Raw genomic sequence first — 23,245 nt, 5'->3', positions numbered from 1 at the left:
CTGATCAGCAGATAATTAAGCAATTAGAAGATACAAAGATACATAGAAACGATCAAAGTATAAGATAATATATATTTTCAATATATATTGAGCATAAGGTCACACACACACACACACACACACACACACACACACACACACACACACGTTCCTCCTGTTAAATGCAACTGATAGCAGTGAATAAGTGGCAGGATTGATAGAATATGATGGTAGTAATGACACCTGAAGTGTTTACATTTAATGTGGGGTCGTGGCAGAGATAAGAATCCCTTCCACGTATTCATGAACCTTGGGAGTGGAAGAGGGAAAAGAAGATTCGCCAGTACTGGAAAGCACAACTTTCCACAAAGCTTCAAAAGGAAGGTTTCCCCAACGGGAAGAGTCTACGCGTCTTATACATAATGGGGTTTGATGTGCAACGTATTAGAATTTTATCAGCAGTTGGGTGTCCATGAGTTTACTGCATGCGTTTTCTTTGCATTGGTTGCACGCCCCATAGAAAACGAATACAGCAGATACATGTGTTCTAGTCTAGGGCGTTTGGTAATGTAGTCATCCGAAGCTATATGGAGACAATGTAACGTATATATATATGTGACTATCACACCACACCAGAATACACAATGAATATCCACTGATACAGAACAAGAACCACAGACACAGTAAGAACTACAACCTAACACTGGTATAATTCTGCACAGGAGCAGAAAATACCAATACATTACGGGTAATACAACAGCCTCGCCATTGGCCACATACATAAGGATAGTGTATATAACTCTAGAATTATCTGTAATTCCTATAAAGGTGATGGAGTCATTCTTATCATTGATGTGGCTTGATGATCACGTCCGAAAGCCCATGCAACCAAATGGGACCAGCCGTTGAAACCTAATGTAATGTGAGGGGCTTCCATGTAGTGAGTGGGTGATGTCTTCAGAACTTCCCTCGTACACTTGAAGAAGACGTTCAAGAATTTTCGTGTTTTACATTTCTCTAACTGGGATGGATTCAACTTGAAACTTATTCTTAGCGCCTGAATCTTCCTGAAGATTCAGAAGACATGTATCTGAGCATCATCAATTGTCATCAGACGCGGATATCAACCGACCTCCCTCAGATGTCAGAAAGGCCTGCCTCTCAGAAGGAGGGGGGCCATGACCCTCTACTTTTGAAACCACCGCTGGAGAGTGTCTCTTCCACGCTAGTCCTTTCATCATACTCTCTCTCTCTCTCTCTCTCTCTCTCTCTCTCTCTCTCTCTCTCTCTCTCTCTCTCTCTCTCTCTCCTCCTGTGTTTTTGGAGATTCATATTGGTGCTATAGACTGAGTTTTCTTCATGGTTGGTGTATAGGATTTCTTTCTCTGCGAGGAATTCAGCGAGAGAACATCAACTGCAACCTTAGGACGTTCGACCCTGACATATTGATGCATCTGAGAGGCGATCACAACCAGAGTAGAGATGGAATACAGAGACGACATTTTGGATGAGAGTTGTATACCCACTAGCAACCTGGGGTCTTGCTTCCCCTTGACTGACACCTAAGCCATTCACCGCTTCTATACGTGGCAATACTGGTGAAAAACCGGATATACTTGACCATACGACTAAACATTATGTTGAATATCAATACTCGATTCAGTCGGTTCAGCCACACTAGCAGTCGCAAAGTCCATGAATGATAAAGGGGGGAGCAGCAGCTGAGCAGGTTTGGTGACTGTCAAGTGGTGAGCCTCTGGTAAAGAGCGGGTGAGACCTGTAGAAGATCTCCACGATCTCGGGAAGATTCATCGTTACGACGTTCAAGTTTCTGTTCCTATTACCATTATTTCGTGTAAGGCAGTAATCTCCTGCAGGGATGTAATGGGCACGAGTGAGGACGACATCGTTAAGGTGCTCCTGAGCGAGGAAGTGATCGCTTGCCTTAATCTATGAAGGCATTAGTTCACGGCGAGAGACGAACAGAGGCCTTCTTTTACCTCTGGCATATGTCACTTCGACACTCCATAAGATGAAGTTTGGTTCATCCATACATCCTCATCTCTTCAGATGAAGTCAGTGGCAAATTTTTGCTCACGGTGCATCGACTTGTTCGGTGGTATCTCGTTGCGGAGAAGCGCTTCAGCAAGGACCAGGGATGAGGAGTACGTCAGAGGTTCCAACGATGAAAGACCTGCAGGGAGAACCAACGAAGAACATGCCGACGCTGCCCCCAACACGAGTGCAGCAGGAGGTCTGTGACTAAGGCTGTGCACAGTGTTTCATATCGTGAAGCAAAGAGGAGAGGAGGGTTCATGAGACCTCGAGACCTTGCAAAGACTTTGTTTCGGTTTGACATCCGAACCAAAGTGAAATCTTGTCACGTCCAGAAACACACATCCTTCACTCTACCTTTCTCGTGGCCGTGACGGTGTCTCCTTCATATTCCAAAACTCCTTCTTCCTCTCACCCTAAAGAGTAGGTGAAGGAGAACAAGTTACTTATGGGAAAATAAACCAAAAGATTCACAGGATTCTCGACAGTCGCACATTAAATGTATCGTACCATACCAGCCGATGGCTCCGGCGAGGAGAGAAGACATCATCCTCAGAGGAGTTGAGGGATATGTAAACAAGCCTTGATTCTAGAGAGACCACGAGTACATACGTACTCATGGCAGCTCGCTCGGTGCATGAAATAACACTTGTAAAGCTGGTCACTCGTAGGTGATTTCTAGACCACGAATAATCCCACAGCGGATCTGTAGTGATGTATGTGATAAGCCAACAATTATGTCAGTGTCGCTTGAGCATGTATTGGCCATCTGTTTTTGGCTAACAAGGTGACCTGTTTGGTCTGTACTGTCGCAGGATGTCCAGCTGTGCGCGAGAGTCATCCTTCAGGATATCTGTAGATAGACGACTGTTGTGTACAAACTCGTAGGACACCTTGCTATAGATGGCTGCCATACCTTCAGAGGAGATGAGTATCATTCGAGTAGTGATTCTGGTTCATCAGAAATGACCCCATTTTGAAGTCACCCTCAAAAGTCTAACCCAGGAGGCCACTGTGTGCCAGAGTCAATAAGACGCACCTTGCCATTTTACACAATCCATCGTCCTGGCTCCAGTGCACTTGGCGACAATGAGCCCATTTCAATTACTAATCAATTATCTCCGGAGAAAATTGATTCTCGAAGACTTGGAGGCTCCTCCTCTTCCTCTTCCTCATCATCATCATCATCATCAGCGAGAACGTCTACTGCCTGAAACCCTCGACGGGGGTAAACGATGGATAGATTTTATCATCAAGTCAAGCATGTCTGCTCCTCCAAGCGATGGTGTGTGTGTGTGTGTGTGTGTGTGTGTGTGTGTGTGTGTGTGGGTGTGGACGTCGTAGTGACATCACGGTAGGGGACGTGACAGCTATCGACTCTGGCCTTCCCAGATGAATGGGGTATACATGACAACCCATTGAGCAGTAACCATTAGTTTTTTCCCTTGATCTGCATCGCTGACGCGTTATTCTCAGCGACTCATTTCGGGATGGATTTAGCTCCTTTAAGAAGGCCGTTCGGACTGTCTTCCTCACGAACGTAAGAGTCACACATGGATCGGGAGAGGATGTTGACAGACCTAGAGAGTTATAAAAGCGAATTCCGACGACTCCTGCACACGTCTGTGTACACAACTGAGGATCTCCACCATTCCATGGTACTTGGTGTTCCGTGTCTGGACACTAGGTTTACAGGATTGCGCTGAGTGACTGCAGCAGGGAACGGTGGAAGTCAGACAAGAGGGGCGCTCGGACGAAGGCCACAAAACCTCCACGTCACGGGTAAAGGGAGACGAGTGCTATGGCTGTGTTTCATCCCTTAAGAACATCATTTACCCGTTTGGTCCACAATTAAGAAATTTTTTTTTCTAAATAACGACAAAAACGAGGAAGATTTTGCATTCCACAGCCATCAGCTGGTAAACACACAGATGACACGGCCATCACAAGCGCCAGGAGATTCTCAGACATTAGTATCTTAGAACCCGTCACCATCACCGTTTTCTAAACCCTATTCATCTTTGCCACAGAAGATGGAAACCCCAACATGCTAGATGATCCTACATCGTAATGAGACCATCTTAATTAGTCTGTTAGCTCTGTACAGTGGGAGTCCGACGTCTCGAACTTTTCGAAAGTCTTGGAGTTTTGGCACATATTAATCCTATCCTGAAAGGTTCAGAACTTGTTGGTACGATAGATCGAAACGAAATGATGTTCATGAGGCGTCAGTTCGCTTCGACCGATTGCAACGAGTTGCGCCTATTGCCCAAGTGGCTGGAGGAATGGTTGATCCACTTTGTATCATCCGTTGGCAGAAACAAAAAACGATCGTAAAGACAACAGATTATCCTAACGTATGCAAGGAGCAGAAACAGAAGACTGTCTGGTCGATCAAGGAAAACGTATTCGCGCACTTACGTTAATTGGTCCTCTTATCTTTATGATAAAGATGGATAGATACGACGCAGATGGGGCTCCCCCTCTTCTTTCCGGCGTGAACGATAAGTTGCAATATCCCTTCCCCCATCTTCTTTCTTTTTTTATCTTTTTGATCATGGTAACTTTAGCTACGTTGTTAATACGTCATAAACCCAGTGCATGATGGACCCATTACTGAAAAACATGCACTCTCGTTTGCATAAACTTTGGACACGATATTATGGTTATTCCAGCGGCAGACAGGTCGTCCTTCGTGTACTGCGCTACCGTCAGGAGCTGGGAGAGGTGTGTACACTATCGTATCTGGGGATACGATCCACCATCCTAGGGCTACGACCCACCATTCTGAGGCTACGACCCACCATCCTGGGGCCACGACCCATCATCCTGAGGGCAACAACCCACCATCCTGGGGCCACGACCCACCATCCTGGGGCCACGACCCACCATTCTGAGGCTACGACCCACCATCCTGGGAGCCACGACCCACCATCCTGGGGCCACGACCCACCATTCTGGGGCTACGACCCACCATCCTGAGGGCCACGACCCACCACCATGGGGCCACGACCCACCATCCTGAGGGCCACGACCCACCACCCTGGGGCCACGACCCACCATCCTGGGGCCACGACCCACCATCCTGGGGCCACGACCCACCATCCTGAGGGCCACGACCCACCACCATGGGGCCACGACCCACCATCCTGGGGCCACGACCCACCATCCTGAGGGCCACGACCCACCATCCTGGGGCCACGACCCACCATTCTGAGGGCCACGACCCACCATCCTGAGGGCCACGACCCACCACCCTGGGGCCACGACCCACCATCCTGAGGGCCACGACCCACCATCCTGAGGGCCACGACCCACCACCCTGGGGCCACGACCCACCATCCTGGGGCCACGACCCACCATTCTGAGGCTACGACCCACCACCATGGGGCCACGACCCACCATCCTGAGGGCCACGACCCACCATCCTGGGGCCACGACCCACCACCCTGGGGCCACAACCCACCATCCTGAGGGCCACGACCCACCACCCTGGGGCCACGACCCACCATCCTGAGGGCCACGACCCACCATCCTGGTCTGTCGGAGAAACAAACTACTTTTTTGTTTGTTGTTGTTGTTGTTGTTTGCTCGTGGCTGACGCCTCCCGAAGTGTTTGATTGCTGTTGATTGCCTGATGTAACAAGTCTCTCTCTCTCTCTCTCTCTCTCTCTCTCTCTCTCTCTCTCTCTCTCTCTCTCTCTCTCTCTCTCTCTCTCTGCCACCTCACGCGTCAAGAACTTAAACACTGAGGGAAACATCGGGCACTACGCTGGGCCATCATTGACCCACATTATAACTGAAGCAGGAAGAGAGAGAGAGAGAGAGAGAGAGAGAGAGAGAGAGAGAGAGAGAGAGAGAGAGAGAGAGAGAGAGGTTTGGTTGCTGATGCACCTCGCTCATAAGGATGGGGCTCAGCTGGAGACATTGTAAAGATGGTTGGATGGTACATTTCTGCACCATCTCTCACTTCTGAATCGTATGAGGTAAGAGGTTTTGTTTCGGTCCGTCCCCCACCGGCTCAACGAAGAAAATGTGAATATGGCATCTCAGTAATTGCTTTCGGTATAAAGAAGGACGTAATAGTATTAAGCGTTGGAGGATAATGTAGAACGAAATGTCAGTTTTGGTAATGAAGTCATTTCAGTCCACATCAAAGACTCGTGCACCCAGAGTGATCAGCACCTACTGCTTCTCAACACAGTGTTACATCCGCGTGGATATCCAGGTACGTGTTGTCTGGTCCACGGTCTCGGGAGATCGTACTTCTGTGTGGTGTCCACCGCCGTGTGTGGGGCTCAAGGTTTTATACCCTCTTTGTTTACACGGCAGGTATGGTTCTCTTAAGACTCTCCTGTGGTTACTTGGGCTTCAAGTTGGTCACTCTGTGTCGGGAAGTGACAAGCGTTAGAAAGCAGGACTTTGATGAAGGCTTAATTTTTCTGCTCTATGATTGATTTGTGGCGAAGTCCTGGTTTGAGAACGAATTTGCCTGTCCTGACCCACGACACCAAAAAGCACACAGATACATCTTGAAGTTGGAGGGTGGAAGATGATGTGAGACGTCTTATGGAGGGTGGAAGATGATGTGGGACCTCTTGTGGAGGGTGGAAGATGATGTGAGACGTCTTGTGGAGGGTGGAAGATGATGTGAGACCTCTTGTGGAGGGTGGAAGATGATGTGAGACCTCTTGTGGAGGGTGGAAGATGATGTGAGACATCTTGTGGAGGGTGGAAGATGATGTGAGACGTCTTGTGGAGGGTGGAAGATGATGTGAAATGTCTTGTGGAGGGTGGAAGGTGATGTGAGACGTCTTGCGGAGGGTGGAAAGTGATGTGAGACATCTTGTGGAGGATGGAAGATGATGTGAGACGTGGAGGGTGGGAGATGATGTGAGACGTCTTGTGGAGGGTGGAAGATGATGTGAGACGTCTTGTGGAGGGTGGAAGATGATGTGAGATGTCTTGTGGATGGTGGAAGATGATGTGAGACGTCTTGTGGAGGGTGGAAGATGATGTGAGATGTCTTGTGGAGGGTGGAAGATGATGTGAGACGTCTTGTGGAGGGTGGAAGATGATGTGAGACGTGGAGTGTGGGAGATGATGTGAGACGTCTTGTGGAGGGTGGAAGATGATGTGAGACGTGGAGTGTGGGAGATGATGTGAGACGTCTTGTGGAGGGTGGAAGATGATGTGAGACGTCTTATTGTTGGTGGTTCTCCAGCAAGGAAGTCTTGACCCCGTGATGTGCCGACGTCTCCAGTATGACACAGGGGCAACCAGGGGGCTAGATTGGATTACGAGATCATGTCAGGCCAAGTGTAACCGACCGATCAGCCTCCCAACTTTGACCTCTCGAAATACATATTGGGTTGTAGGTTGTTGGTAGTCATGTAAGTCCGTATGTAGTCAAACTCCTTGTGAGGTCGGTCTACTACGATCAGCCACCCCCCTACACTCCAGCACCTTCAGGAAACAGCAACTTGAGGCAGCATTCGGACCTGACCCCTTCACGATAGGAGAGTTGACAACAACGAAAGACAAGCCACAGAAAAAAAAGGAAATAACGAATATAAGGTAACGATAAAGACGAGCCCCTGACGAAGAAGAAGAAGAAGAAGAAGAAGAAGAAGAAGAAGAAGAGAAGAAAAAAAGAATAAGAGAAGAAGAAGAAAGGGAAGAAAAAGAAGAAGAGGAGGAAAAAGAAGAAGAAGAAGAAGAAGAAGAAGAAGAAGAGAAGAAGAAAAGAAAAAAAAGAGAAGAAGAAGAAGAGGAAGAAGAAGAAGAAGAGGAAGAAGAAGAGGAAGAAGAAGAAGAAGAAGAAGAAGAAGAGAAGAAGAAGAAGAGGAAGAAGAAGAAGAAGAAGAAGAAGAAGAAGAAGAAGAAGAAGAAGAGAAGATGAAGAAGAAGAAGAAGAAGAAATGATGGGAAATGCAACGGTAGGATGAACACAGGGTGGTGGGGGGTCAGGAAGGGTATTGAGGGTGGAGAGAGAGCGAGGCCCGGCGGGAGTAGATAAGCAGCTCCCGCCGTGTGGCTCAGGTATTTACCGTAACTTCCACCAAAAACTTATTATTTCTAAGACCTGTGATTGTCTCCTGACGCGGCGGCTCATCCCATAGAATCATCAAAGTTTTATTTAACAACGAAGAAAATAATACTGGTCTTTATAACGTCCATGGAGAAAAAAAAAAAAGAAAAGAAAGAAAAACCCCACGAAATAAATGTATTTTTTGAGTCTCTGATTCAGTGGCCTTAGGATCAACTGGGCAACAGCTGAATGGTAGGAGGATCACACACACACACACAGAGATCAACTAGAGGCGCGGCCGTGGCTCCTCCTGGTGTCGCTATGCTACACTCCTCCTCCTTTCTTTCTTGTTCGATGCCCCGCATCCTCCTCAGCCAGTCAATTGGACAACACTTTCACTCGTTTCTTCTCCTCCTCACCGTGACACTGCTTGTCTACTGTGCTGGGTGGAGATCCGGGCTTCCCGCTCCTCTGTCCTGTACACACTCCTTCATGTTCTATCTATTGTCTATCGTCCCCTTTCCTCTCTGTCTATCGAATTGGTTGAATTTATCATAGATTGCTTTAGTGTCACCGAGAGATGAACTATTGAGGATGACGTGGCAAGTAAATGATTAAGTTTCAAAGTATTTCCTCAGTGGAAGACACCATTGCCCCAACACCAGCAAGGAGGGATGGAGGGGAGAAATCTTGAAAGGCTTTGAAACTTACAAGAAGGATATTATCTAAGCTACGGAAACACCATGATCCATTTAAAGCTCATGGCCTTGTTGACGACATCAAAGGGAAATTTTTCTGTCTCCTGAAAAGAAAAGGTTATCGGGAAACCACGTAGAAATACGGACCAAGTCTCCCCAATAAATACGGTCTGGAAAGCTCTAGGAAGATGGTAATCAGGAAAACAAAAGGATGATATTCACGAAGGAGAAATGACCTAAGTGGAACACAACATGCATTCAGGGAAATAAAGTTAAAGCATTTCAAATCTCTAATACTTTGACGAGGGGGTGAGCCTCGTCTTAGATTAAAGAATGGGCTTACAGAACGACGTGTTCCTGGTCTGGTAGAAAGCCTTTGACACTACCCTATCAAATGGGAGGTTGATGACTGAACTGAATCTACAGGGAGAAATATGGGCCAGACCCCTTCAAAGGATGGAAGATTACTATATTCTCGGATTCGTTTACGATCAAGAGTGTCGTACTTGGGCCCACAGCTCTTCCTGGTATGTGCAAATGACTCTCATAGTGGACTGCACTCTTACATGACGCGATTGCATTAGCTTACAAGGGGACCAAGGCAAAATCAATTCTTGGTCTTAGATGGTCAATCAACCTATTCCGAGTTGGTGAAAAGTAGTGAACTCAGTGATGAAAGGCCCGATCCTTACTTAACTGGATGTGAATCACAGGAATCTGTAAGTGGAAGAGATCTAGGGGTTGACGTAGTGACTAATCTGTAGCCACATCAGGAGAATTGTTTAGGAGGAATTAAGTATCTGCTGACAAATATTTGAATCGAATTTTAGTGTATGGAAGGAGGAAATGTTCGGCAAATTATTCACAACAGAGATTAGACCAAAATTGGTTCGTGGTTTTCATGTCTAGTCACGGCATCAAAAGAAGCACAAAGACTGATTGAGACTACAAAGAAGAGTTAACTAATTAACTGGATTAAGAGAGCTTGGAGGATGAAGGTTACAGATTTTTCCTCAGTTTGAAACATTAGTACGAGATAGTCTCCGTATGATTGCTTTAAAATCAGGTTTATCTTTAATGAAGCAATCCAAGCCACCCATAACTTACTATATCAACGAAGCAGTTACTGGAGGTGTTACCCCTAAAATTTGAAGAGAACGGAAAGTATCATAGCGAAGAAAACTGAATTTAAGGAGTGACTATACATAAATCTTCAATTTTTTTCTTTTTTTTTTTTCTTTTTGTAATGACCGATGCAAAGCAATGAATTACAGTGTGTAAGACAGACTTCCAACCTACTCTTCCTCCCTGAAAATTGAGAATGTCGTATTATCAATTTCCGTTGTCTTGAGCACACGTCAGAACAACTAGACAAATGCAAGTTAGATTAAGTTTTAGTAAACACAGAGAATGACTTTATTCACAGTGGTTTTAAGGTGATACAGTCGCTGTATCACACTCGCCTCTTGTACGCTCCGGTGATACCACTACCAAAGCGTACGAGGGGTCAAATATTTTGTTGTTACTGCATCACTTCCCTCAGTATTAAAAATAGTTATAAAATACTTAATAGAATATGTATTGCGTTCGGATCACCCATGTCTGAATAAGAATATTATTGCAGTGGACGAGGAATGGAGCCACTTCCTTTTGATAATAGATAATCTTTGTTTTCCTTCTTTAGATTTAATGATACCAGTTCTCTTATGAAAAGTGATGTTTAGTTTGCTAGACAGGTAGGTTGTTTGAAAGCTAAACTTCCTTACATATCATAATAAAGTCTCCTGAGAAATGTTATATCTTTGTCACAGTAAACGTACAGTGTACAGCATCTTAAAGTATAGGAGTTCAATGATTTCAAAATATAATGTTGATGATATGCAAGTATCCACGAGAATGTAGCAGTTTACATGTGAAATGCCTTGGAATTTCCTGTCTGTGACTGCATATTTGTGCTGTACGGGGGGAGGGGGGTTTTACCTTTGTGGGGCCCCATCCCTCGAATATTCTTTACCGTCATATAACCTTTTACATTTCAAACTGCTGTCAGCATTTGCCATTTATTTTCCCATGTTCGAGTGTTGGATACACCATTTTTTTTTCACAGTTTTTATTGGAATAAAATTCCTTCTTTAAATACCAAAGGATTAGATTAGAATTTATGAAATACGTTATGATACCAGTGCCAAAATATGTATAGTTTATTTCACATTGTTCGTTGAGAAGAAAATGGTCGTTATTGCTAAAGTTCCTTGACATGTTTACCCTAGTGATGCAACGTATGTTAGAAAATTCGAGACATTACTTACCTTAGATTCGAAGCCGAAATAGAATGAAGCCGATGACTCGGCCTTGCGAAACGTCAACACAGCATCTATTATAGCCTAACGTTTTTGCCTCACTGTGATCCTTTTGCCAGGCGCGTTCTTTTAGCTAATTCATAGGTCAGCATTGACCACTAGAAACGATATCGTAAATAAGTTTGATAAAGAAGATATTGTGATTAAAAGTGCCAGATAATTTTCCCTCCCTTTTCTTTTTCTATAATTTGATAAAGCATTGAGGATTGCATCATAGCTAAATATATTCTCATTTGCAAAATTGATCCATGCAATGTTTACATTACCACCACACTGGTGCTAATGGATGGTTAAAGATGTGGTTATTTATCGATATATTGATAGATATCTGTCCAATTAGATATATTTTTTTTCTTTTTCAAGTTGATGGATGGGAGGAGTCTCTGGGGCGAGGCTTTCGTAAACACTGTGAGCTGCCAGTTTTAACCTGGGTCTAAGCTGGTTTTTTAAAGGGTACGGGATGGCTGCCCGAGCCTGCTGCCTCACAGATTAAAAAGCGCTGGCAAGCTGCAGGTTCTGACGCTGCTGCTGCTGCTGCTGCTGCTGCTGTTCTGGTCCCTCCGTTTTCTTAATTTTCCCCTGGATATTGGAGTAAAGTTTGCTTCTTAAATAGATATGATTATTTTGCTAGTGTCCTTGCTAACAGGGAAGGTTGAGTTATTAATGATATAAGGATTTACCTGCTTGATAAACACAGCATTAAGTTATCAATCCAAAAATAGAAAACATTGTTTGTATAATGATGCATTAATTGTATCTTGCGAAAGAAAATGGATAATCTTGTCAACATCGGTTCTATTTTTGTGTTTAGATTTTCATAAGTTGTCGATCCGAAGGAATCTGTAATTAATGCTTTTGATCGGCTTGCAGGTCTTAGTTCTCTGATGTTTACTAGCTAAGAACTGTTTTGCATAGTATACCTTCAAGGTGTCTTGTTCGGCGTAGCAGAAAATGTTACGCACTTAAATTTAATACATTTCTCACATTTCGTACATTGTCCCGGGTTCGAATCCCGACGTGGGCAGGCGTTTCTGCAGTCCATCCAGCTGTTCATCCTTCCTCCAGTTGATGTACATATAGTTGCCATATCCGACTGGAATACATCACTTCAATTATGACAGGACTTACCCAGCCGACGGCTCATACTTTGGCTTCAGCTTCAGCCCAGTTGACCAGACCTGGGGTATATACAGGTCTTCACTGATGCTACGTCTGTCAGTCTTCTACGTGCTGTCCCTGTACATCCACCAGGCCAAAAACTACACGTAGAATCATGCTTTTAGGTACTTTAAAGCAAGCAAAACATCGTCAGTAGCCCCTCATGGCTTATGCTCTTTAACCCCGGGAGGATGACGGGCCGACCCTTAGGGTACAAAGGCCTGCCTGGCCCTCCAACCAGAGACCCTGATGGGGGTGGGTCGGGCCATAGCTAGGCTATAGGCCAGGCCAGCCCACCGTTCCCAAAGGGTCGTGTTGTTGTTGTTGTTGTTGTTGTTGTTGTTGTTGTTGTTCTCAAGGGTCGTGTCGTCTGGCTCGAGGGGGGGGGGGGGGGGGGGGGGCAATACCGTCACGTGTCTTAGGAGTGGAATCGAGAACCTTCTACGCTCCTTAGCTCTCCTGGTGTCACCTCTCCTCGACCAAATCCTCTCTCCGTCTTCTCTACTGGTGCAAATCCTCTCTCTCTCTCTCTCTCTCTCTCTCTCTCTCTCTCTCTCTCTCTCTCTCTCTCTCTCTCTCTCTCTCTCTCCAGGTTTGGGGTGTGTTCCACACATATCGTTACCTGGACCCGCGACAAGCGTCTGCCTCCTGCTTCCCATGGTTCCTGTGAGGTGCCTAGCCACACGAGGCTCGACCGTTATAGATACCTTCCCATCTTTCCCCGCAGAGCCTAAAAATGTGGAATTCCCTTCCGTCTTTGTTGGTGTTTCCTTCTTCCTCTGCAGTGAGTGTTCTATTTAGAAACCTTTGAGGAACACAGATTAATCTCCCTTACATTTATCTTTTCTCATTTTCACCTCATTTATCATTCATCCGATACGGCCATGACTGGAGCTTGCTTTTGTCCATGTCATGTTGGCGTCAATAAGAAATATGGAAAGTATCGTTACGACTCTGCTCCTCCAACCCTCCAGGTACGACGAAGACCCCTGGCTGTTAGGGGGGTCGAAGTGGCATCATCATCACTCCCTCCCCTCTAATCTGAAGACCATTCCAGATGATAACAAGTCTCGGGGGGGTCAACATACGACGGTGTGTGAGACGAGTGTGATGAACACGACTGGTTCCAGAAGACATCCTGGATGTGATGTGGGTCAGCGGGAGAGGGGAGGGAATATACAACACGCTGGTAGTAGTGTGGATTCCATAAAGATATTCGGGTGAATTAAGCTACTACTCAAAGGTGTTGCCTTAGGTGTTCAAGGGTCGGGTGAAAGAAGTGGCTTGGGCGACGGTTCTGGACGTCAACAAACACAATTAACCTACTATTATCTTGTTCATGTCTGGGTTTAACATCACTTTTTTTTTTCCAAAGCCTAAATCTATCAAAGATTTCTTCTATACATAACGTTGACAACAGGTTTTCTGATTTGAAACTTTACCGCTGCCGTGGTGTCTCGTTCTCACGTTTTCTTTTACTGTAATTCATTTATCTATTTTTTGGGGAACGCTCAGTTGTCGTCAGCTCTTCAAGAAAACAAAAACAAAAAAGGCGTCCTTGCTCTGAACTTAAGCCTCCTCCTACTTACTCTACCCATCTTGTAAAAACCATTCTTAATTCCGATATGGTATTATTTGATATACATTCCTTTAAGAAAAAGATATAATGTCTATTTCATAAATATCTCTTGAAACATTTTTTCAGTTATCTTAAGTGAATTACTCGTGGACAAGACCAAAGTATTGAAATATATTAAAGTAAGGCAGAAGAGGTTTTTAATGTAAACCGCAATCATGTAATTTCAGGCTCCATCAGTAGATGGCGTTGACGTGGTATTGTCCGTCGACCGTTGTATATACCGCTGCCTCTCTCTCCTGCGAGTGATCGTGTCTTTCATATATATAGACTGTGGAGCGGAGCGCTGTAAACATCCATATTTCACGAATCTGGCCGGATACCTCCCTCTCTCTCCTTGATCTATTCCTCTTTTCTTTTCTACATTTGCTTCGGCTTTTTCAAAGCTGACATGAGTTTATTTGATCAACTTTTAAGTATTTGTGACTTAAGACTGCAGTAAGAGAGAGAGAGAGAGAGAGAGAGCCCAGCTAGTACGATGGTTGAAGCATCGGGTGATGTGATTGGTCCGTTCAAGCCTGTGATGCCAACTCGTCAAAATACTGTCATTAATGTAACCTCTTGTTTGTGCCGGGAGCTCTTGTCATTTATAAGCGATAAGGCATCGCTCAGGTATGAATATATGGTGATTATCGTGCATAGGCAGTTGTCTGATGTCAGTATGTTTATGGCAATCATCGAGGCAAGACAGAGCTCAGATACCATGTGTATATATATATATATATATATATATATATATATATATATATATATATATATATATATATATTGGAAAGGATCACAATTCTGCGCGTGATCAAGATATTCCTATGAGTCCACGGGGAAAATGAAACACGATAAGTTCCCAAGTGCACTTTCGTGTAATAATCACATCATCAGGGGAGACACAAGAGAGAAATATAAGTCAGTTGATATGGATGGAAGAGTCGAAGCTAGGACGCCATTTGGTAAACATTTTTACCAAATGACGTCATAGCTTCGTCTCTTCGATGTATATCAACTGACTGTTATATTTCTCTCTTGTGTCTCCCCTGATGATGATTATTACACGAAAGTGCACTTGGGAACTTATCGTGTTTCATTTTCCCCGTGGACTCGTAGGAATATCTTGATCACGCGCAGAATTGTGATCCTTTCCAATATATATATATATATATATATATATATATATATATATATATATTCACGCTAAATACCATAATTATTGTACCCCGGCAGCAACGCTCTGTCATCACAACGGAAACATGGCGATGGATATGTTATGTCGTTACTCTCTTTTCCTTTCCATTTTTCTGCTATACTACCCGTCGCAGGAAGCAAGATGACTGTGATGAGAACACGTTGTCTGACCTTTGCACCTGTTGCAACAAAGTGTGCAACAGCGACCAAGGTCTCATAGTGGTGTTGCATGGTGTTTCATCACATGACGTAGTTTTTGAAATATATATATATATATATATATATATATATATATATATATATATATATATATATATATATATATATATATATGAGACTATATTTGTGGTTTAATCACCATTTAGAAGTCGAAAGCCATTTGGTGGAACACGCGCGCACACACACACACACACACACACACACACAGAGTGATGCAGGCTTGTTTCAGTGCTGTGTTGACTTTAGCCTTTATGTTCAGATATAGCCAGTCGCCTCTGCTTCTTTCACCATCACAAGGACCTCTGCTTGTGCCCAAGCCACCAAACATCACAACCGACTCACCTAAAACTCCGTTATCTTCCATTTTCTGTAAGATATCAGGTTATGGAGGAGGAGGGGCGACACACCTTGCTATCTTGCCTTAGAATGAGATGCTGTTCAGGGGGTCGCCTCGCTCTCTGGCCTCACTGTGAGTTATCAAACGCGGGCACAGCCCTTGCTTCAGTGTGTGATATCAAGAGTGGATTTCTCGTTATCCTGCCCTCTGCGTGAGTCTGTCAGACAGTACTGGAGAACCTCGGAGTTTGTACATGAGCTTCGGGTGTCGTGTGTCTTCCGAGGGCACGAGGACCCACCCCCCCCCCCCTCAGGAACACCAACGGCATGGCTCAGTTGCTCCGGCAGATGGAGGAGATGGCCCCCGGAGAAAGAGTCCATCTGCCGAAGGGCTGGACGAAGTGGCTCCTCAGTAAACCCACGCGAGACCTGCCAAAGCAGCGCTCGGGGAGACCCATGCACACCGGGCGAGAGGTCTTGGTAAGCCCGTCTGTGCCTGCTGCTGCTGCTGCTGCTGCCACACCCTCGACGTCCCTCCTCCCTGGGTCGTCCGTGTAGGTTGCGCTTCCCTCCTGCGGGTGGTAGTGATCTCGTAAATCTTGGATTGTCATAAAAATTTCCGCCTGGCCGAGCCTTCGGGAGGCTGAGAGTCGATTGAATCAGAGTGTGTGTGTGTGTGTGTGTGTGTGTGTGTGTGTGTGTGTGTGTGTGTGTGTGTGTGCATCTCCCTGCCAACAGCTTCCACCTCATCTCCTCCTTTGGTCTTTTAAGTCCCTCCCCGATTGGCAGCGTCTGCTGGCAGCCTGTCTCTACTGTCAACACCAGAGGGAAGCGATGGAGGTCGTTTATCTTTCTCCTTTCTTTCCTCCTCCTCCTCCTGGAAGGCTCCTGGAAGGCTCCTGGAAGGCTCCTGGAAGGCTCCTGGAAGGAGGAACCGATTGAAAGGAAAACGTATATGGTCATCTGGAAATCCCGAGGCTGAGGGTGTTTCGCCCTCCCTCCACTGTGTAGCTCTACAGGACCCCTTCTCACCACTGTGTAGCTCTACAGGACGCCTTACCTCCACTGTGTAGCTCTACAGGACGCCCTCCCACCACTGTGTAGCTCTACAGGACGCCCTCTCACCACTGTGTAGCTCTTTAGGACGCCCTCCCACCACTGTGTAGCTCTTTAGGACGCCCTCCCACCACTGTATAGCTCTATAGGACGCCTTCCCACCACTGTGTAGCTCTACAGGACGCCCTCCCACCACTGTGTAGCTCTACAGGACGCCCTCTCACCACTGTGTAGCTCTATAGGACGCCTTCCCACCACTGTGTAGCTCTACAAGACGCTCTACCTCCACTCTCATGGCTTTCAGGACGCCCTAGCACGACTCTGTATCTAAGACGATGCTCATGTCCCGGAGGAAGCCCTTGATGCAGCCTCCACCACCCCGCCCCGCCCCACCTGACGTGCGGGAGAGGAAGTTACAGCGTCAGGGACCAGCTCCGTCCTTGCTTCCCAAAGACGTCTGTGTGCGACTGAGACGCCGTCAACAGATGTGACTACGTGAACGGTTGTTATGCGACTGCATTAACAGATACGTGACTACGTTAACGGCTGTTATGTGACTACAGTAACAGTTGTATGGTTGCGTTAACAGATACGTGACTACGTTCAAAGTTATGTGGTCACTTTAACAGATATGTGGCTATGTTAAAAGTTATGTGACCACTTTAACAGATATGTGGCTATGTTAAAAGTTATGTGACCACTTTAACAGATATGTGGCTATGTTAAAAGTTATGTGACCACGTTAACAGATATGTGGCTATGTTAAAAGTTATGTGACCACGTTAACAGATATGTGGCTATGTTAAAAGTTATGTGACCACGTTAACAGATATGTGGCTATGTTAAAAGTTATGTGACCACGTTAACAGATATGCGGCTATGATCAAAAATATGAGACCACATTCAAAGTTATGAGACCACTTTAACAGATGTGTGGCTATGTTAAAAGTTATGTAAAACCACTTTAACATGCGTGAATACGTTCAAAGTTATGTGACGGTGTTACCAGTTCTCATATGACGACGAGACGTCGATACACAGCTGTTGGAAATCTCCTGCTGCCTTCTCCCTCCGACAGCTTCTGTAATCTCTGCCCAAAAGCCTTCTGTTCTCTCCATACACACCCAAACGTAACAGAGTTCCGATTCTCAGTAAAACCTTTATCTCTCCATCCAAAACATGGCTAAGTCCTCTCTCGCCAATATCCTTTACCCCTCCATCCAGACATAGCCAAGTTATCTCTCTCCCTCTCTCTCTATCTCTCCCCACGATCCGAGCCTCTCCCTCTACACCCGTCCATCCAAACACGGCCAAGATTTTCTCCCCGAGATCCCCATCGGAGCCAAGAATGGCCTTCCACGCGGCGCCCATCACCAGCCACCATCACCACCTTCCTCCTACCTTCCTACCACTCCTTCCCTCCCTCCAGTCCACCGTGGCAGGTCCCCCTCCCCCACAGCCACCCGCGGAGACACCACCGCGGGAGGACAGAGTGGATGGGAGGGAGGAGGCGGGAGAGAGAAAGAGAGATGGGAGGTTATATGGTAGCCCCCCAAGGCAGCCGACGACACGGCAACTGTCTCGTTGGCCGAGTTATGGCAGCGACCCCTCACACGCCCCGCTGACAGGTCACACGTCTTAGTTGGAGCGGCGGAGGGTCGGCCACGAGCCGATCGCTGCTGGGGGTGGTGGATGGATGGGAGGGAGGAGGTGGAAAGGAAAGGGAGAGAAAGGACAGCCGGAGGATGAGGCGGAAGAAATGAGAGGACTGAGGGAAAGAGGATTGGAAGGGAGATGTAATGGATGATAAGGAGGAAGGGAAGAAGGAGAGGAGTACATGGGATGGACGAATGGATAAGGGGAGACCCGAAGGGGTTATCTACGGTCATAAGATAAGGGGAGAACCTGATGCTCCATTGAGGAGGGTCTCTTCGCTTCTCTTCGCTCATGATATTTAGGTGAGGAACAAGACGGTAAAGCAGGAGGAACATGGCAGATGTGAGAGGAATGATGGAGGCAAAAAGTGGAGAGGGAAAGTAGTGAGAGGACACGAGACTGAAAGGCAGGTCATGTAAGAGGTGAGGGAGATAAGGCTATGGCGTCTTCAAAGGGGAGAAGGCGTGGCTATGATATCTTCAAAAGGAAGAGGGTGTGGTCATGACGTCTGTCAAGGGAAGAAGGCGTGGCTACGATGTCTTGAGAGGGAAAAGGCCGTAGTCAGTAGGCCTCCGTAGGAAGGGGGGCGTGGCTGCGATACGTCCTGAGGAAAGGGAGGCGTGGTCATGACATCCTCAGGAGAAGGGAGACGTAGTCATAATGTTTTGATTGGAACCGATGAATACACACACAGATAATCAGGATTTCATCTTCACAGTCTTGCGATATTTGACTGAAGAATATTGGAAACATTTGCAAAAAATTGAGGATTCTGTGCAAGAGCCTCCGCAGGTTTCTTAAAACCAATTGTAAACAAGTGAACCAAGTTCGAAGATGGGTAGTGAGTGAGTAGATCGGCGTCAACTGCGTCGTGTGTTCACAACGTCGGTCCCACAAGGTGAGGGTGGCTTATGTGACGAGACTCTGAGGGGTTACACAGAGGACACGTAGCCTGCCTGGTACAGCTTCACTGACACACGGAGTCTTTAGAAGCGACGGTGTTGTGGAAAGAGTTACGAACTTCTTATCATCTTCCTCACATTGATGGGGGGACAGAGACGCCCTCCTGAGGGAAGTTCTTTACGCATCTCTCTCTTCAAATTCAGTCACTGGTCATCTTGGCGAGGAGCGAAGGTGCCATACTTCGTTTACTCTTACGAGATACTGAGTTTTTTTTTTTTCTACTTTCGTCAAGGAAATAGGCTGGGGAAATAAGCAGAGTGAGGGAATACCGCTCCTTTGTTACTTCCCACGAGCTGTAATTACTCCTGAAGTGATGAAGTGAAGTCGAGCCATTTGGGTCCCCTTGCGTCATGCGTCTTAACCTACACACACCAATGTATCTTTGATACCCTACTAAACACATTGTAATTACGTCTCGAAACTACATACGGAAGAAATAGACTCGTAAACAAACGTAAACCTTTGCGAACGTAAATGACTTTACGATGCAATCCGAAAAAGAGTGATGTAACTATACAGGTTAAGAAAAATAGATACATTTTCGAAACAAGACACCATCGCACAGGAATATCTCTCTCAACAGTGTTATGTTGTTTCGCTTTGAAGCGATGGCGTTGGCGTGCGATACCTGAAGTTAAATGAATGAAGAATGAGAAGCATTTTCGTGTGCAGGAAAGAATGTAAGACTGTTATTTTTTTTCCCATTTTCTCTTTTTTTTTTTTTCTTTTTTCACTTGCTGAGTTATGTGAAGGAAGGAGTCCTGCATGAGGTATCCCGCTGTGTGACGGAAGAGAAAGTATAAGGTATAGACAGGACAGACAGGACACAGATAAAGACTTATGTCATCAACATAGCCTTCCAGGCGTGATGCTTTTGTTTTCCAGCTTGTTGATGAAGGTTTGGTCTAGTTCATTAGGAGCATAACTCCCCTGCCTGGAGCACCTGGGGAGGCTAAGGCTGTTTATAAACTTATGAAACGCCGGCATGAAATATGAACTGTGTGGGACGTGGGTCGGAAGGTTTAGAAAAGTTTTTTTGAGGGAGAGGGGAAACAGTTGGATGTGGTTACCAGAGGCCTACAGAGGTTCTGTTGGCTACTGAGATTACATTAAACAAGAACGAGAGGTGATTCAATTGTACATATATTATTGGTTGTTACAACTGTGACGACAGCTGGTTACCACTCTTTTAAACCTTGTCGATGACCTTGCTTATGCGAAACGACTGGTTTGATTTACGATAACTGAGCCAAAGAATCAGGTCAAAAGGTCATGCCATCATTCCCATGACCTACTGGAACAGATATCGTCCAACACGTAAATACTAACATACCCGACTTTGATACACGGAATCAACAGCTTCATCAATCAAAGTTGTTACCTCTGTGACGGATAACGTGTATTGATCGCATCGTTAAGGAGTTGAAAGAAAGAGCCGAGCATCAAAGCTCGCAAAACCCTCCCTCCCTGAAATAGAATCGCTAGAATTCCACATTCAGCGATGGCTGGATGGTGATGATCTCCCTCATTCCTGGAACAACTATTGGAGGGCGTCAATCAGGTGGTAGTGATCCTTATACATCGTCAGCAGCCGCTGGAGAAGTATGTATTTCCAGGGCGAGGAGGATCCGCTGGAACAATGGAGACTGGATGGAACTGTTCGGGGAGTCGGGGGTTGATTCTGGAACGACTGGAACACAGATTGGCGTGATGCTGAGGCGCCATGTGGGATACAGGTGTTGATATGACAGCTGGTGGTATGGCATGAATGTCTTAAAAATCCTGGACTCAGGCTGCCTTTACAGTCTATTTTGTAGTTTGAGAAAAGTTCACATTCATGGAATGCAATTCCAGTTTCCATTGAACTGAAGATAAATGATGATTTCTTCCTTTCAGCCCAGACTTTTGAGAGACACCGGGTACAAGAGGCTGAAACGTTGAGGTATTTGGGGGTGTTGAAACAGCTGGAACTCTTGTGCTGGAGTGTTGAGGCTAAGGATCCTGGATCATGGACGTCTAAAGTGTTTATGTCAAGGGGTTTACAGGCGCCCGGGATGTCTTGAGGTGCCGGGAACAAAAAAGAAAAAAAAATAATAATACAACACAGATTCCTGGAATCTTGAGGAGCGAGTTCCTGGAATAATTAGTACACAGGCCTCTGAAGTGATGAGGTTCTAGGTACTGGAAAATCTGGAACACAGGTTCCAGGTATGCTGATTTACTCGGATCATAAAACAGCAGGAGTATGTTCAGGGGTGAGGCCCTGAAAGAAATGGAACGTAGATTTCTGGAACCATGAGATGCCTGATTATGACACGACCCACACACAGGTTACTTTCATGTCGAGGGTCTACTTCCCTGGAAGAACTGAGATACAAATTCATGGAGTGTTGAGATCCTGGTTCTTTGAACTATCATGAAAGTGGATGGTCGTCAAGCTAGCATCGCAGAACAGCTAGGACACGGATACCTGGGGCGGCGCCCTGTGGAGATAAGCGAGTCCAGCGTGGCGTGTTCATCGGAAGGGATCGCCTCCAGGACGCAGATGGTGCGCAATTTCCCTAATGTATTTGGTGGACAGGTCCTGGAGGCTGGTCTATTGTCCCTCAGACGAGGTGAGTAGTCGCGGTCCGCCGGTTGGGGCCTCCTGACAAGTACCCTCCTCGTCCTCTTGTTTCCTGAGGTCGTGGAGGATGGTATAATATAAGCCCCATGCGAGAGAGAGAGAGAGACAGAGGGAGGGAGGGATGGATGTTGCTGAGGAGGAATCATTCAGCGACGCGCCATCAGCAGGTCATCTGCCGCTCTCGAGAGGGTGGAGGACCTTGTGAGTCTTAGGACAAGAGAGAGAGGTCGTCCTCTCCGTGTGACCCAAGACTGGTTTAAGGAGGGACTTGAGAACATCCTGGGAAATAATTACCCTGCCTCTCGACTCTGTGCCTTTAAATATCACTGTATTTGTCCTCAGTTTTTTTCCTCCGCTATCACACGTCTGAGCGTCATGGTAACATAAAGATGGATAACGAAAGAAAGAATTTATTGATCTTTCCCCCCTTCCACTCCCAAAAATGTTCGGATAGCTTTAATTTTTCTTTATGGCCTTTGCCTGTGATGGTGATGTGCCGGTGATACAGAGCCGGGGATGTGAGTCAAAATAGAGGTGTGTGTGTGTGTGTGTGTGTGTGTGTGTATGTGTGTGTGTGTGTGTGTGTGTGTGAAATATGACCGAGAAGGAAACACCATAAGAAAAAACTGTGCTACGTCGTGACTCATACGTTGGGAGGCCTGGAAGGATCTGTTTCTCTTACGTCTCTTACACTCTCTCTCTCTCTCTCTCTCTCTCTCTCTCTCTCTCTCTCTCTCTCTCTCTCTCTCTCTCTCTCTCCCCTTTGTTTATCGAGCATTTCTATCGTTTGTCTTTGATGATACGAGTGTCAGGTAATTGATGATGCCTCCTCCTCTTCCTCTTCCTCCTCCTCCTCCTCCTCCTCCTCCTCCTCCTCCTCCTGCAGAAATGATGAGAAATATTCTTCTATTTCTCTCTTTATCTTTTCTCTACACCTGTCGTTCACTTCCCACGTCTCCCTCTGCGTAACACTCAACCATTTCCCCTCCACTGTATCACACAGCCATCAGCCATGTCCCCTCCAGCCGTCCCACGTCTCCTCTTTCCGTGCCATTCAGCCACGTCCCCTCCCATGTACCCTCGTGTGTCCCCTCCGTCAACCCTGGACATTTCTTCCCCCCCTTTTTTTTTTTTCCTCTCTTTCCCTCACAGCTCTTTTGTGGGACCACCATCAGCCCCCCAAGCGACCTTGATGGCGTTCTCTGTTTTCTCTTCCTCTCATTTTCCCCTCATAACCTTTGGTCCATTTGTGTTGTGATGAGGAGTCGTCGCTCTCTCTATCCCCCAATGACT

General features: G+C 46.1%; 1 protein-coding gene across 1 annotated transcript in view; it reads left to right on the top strand.

Moving 5' to 3' along the window:
- LOC139747460 (uncharacterized) overlaps nt 1-23,245 on the top strand; it is a 153,028-nt gene that overhangs the window by 65,512 nt on the left and 64,271 nt on the right. The window lies entirely within an intron of this gene.

This window comes from Panulirus ornatus, chromosome 68 (assembly GCF_036320965.1).
Source record: "Panulirus ornatus isolate Po-2019 chromosome 68, ASM3632096v1, whole genome shotgun sequence".
Taxonomy (NCBI): domain Eukaryota; kingdom Metazoa; phylum Arthropoda; class Malacostraca; order Decapoda; family Palinuridae; genus Panulirus; species Panulirus ornatus.
Note: the sequence above shows the minus strand (reverse complement) of the source record. Positions and strands in the feature narration are given on the sequence as shown.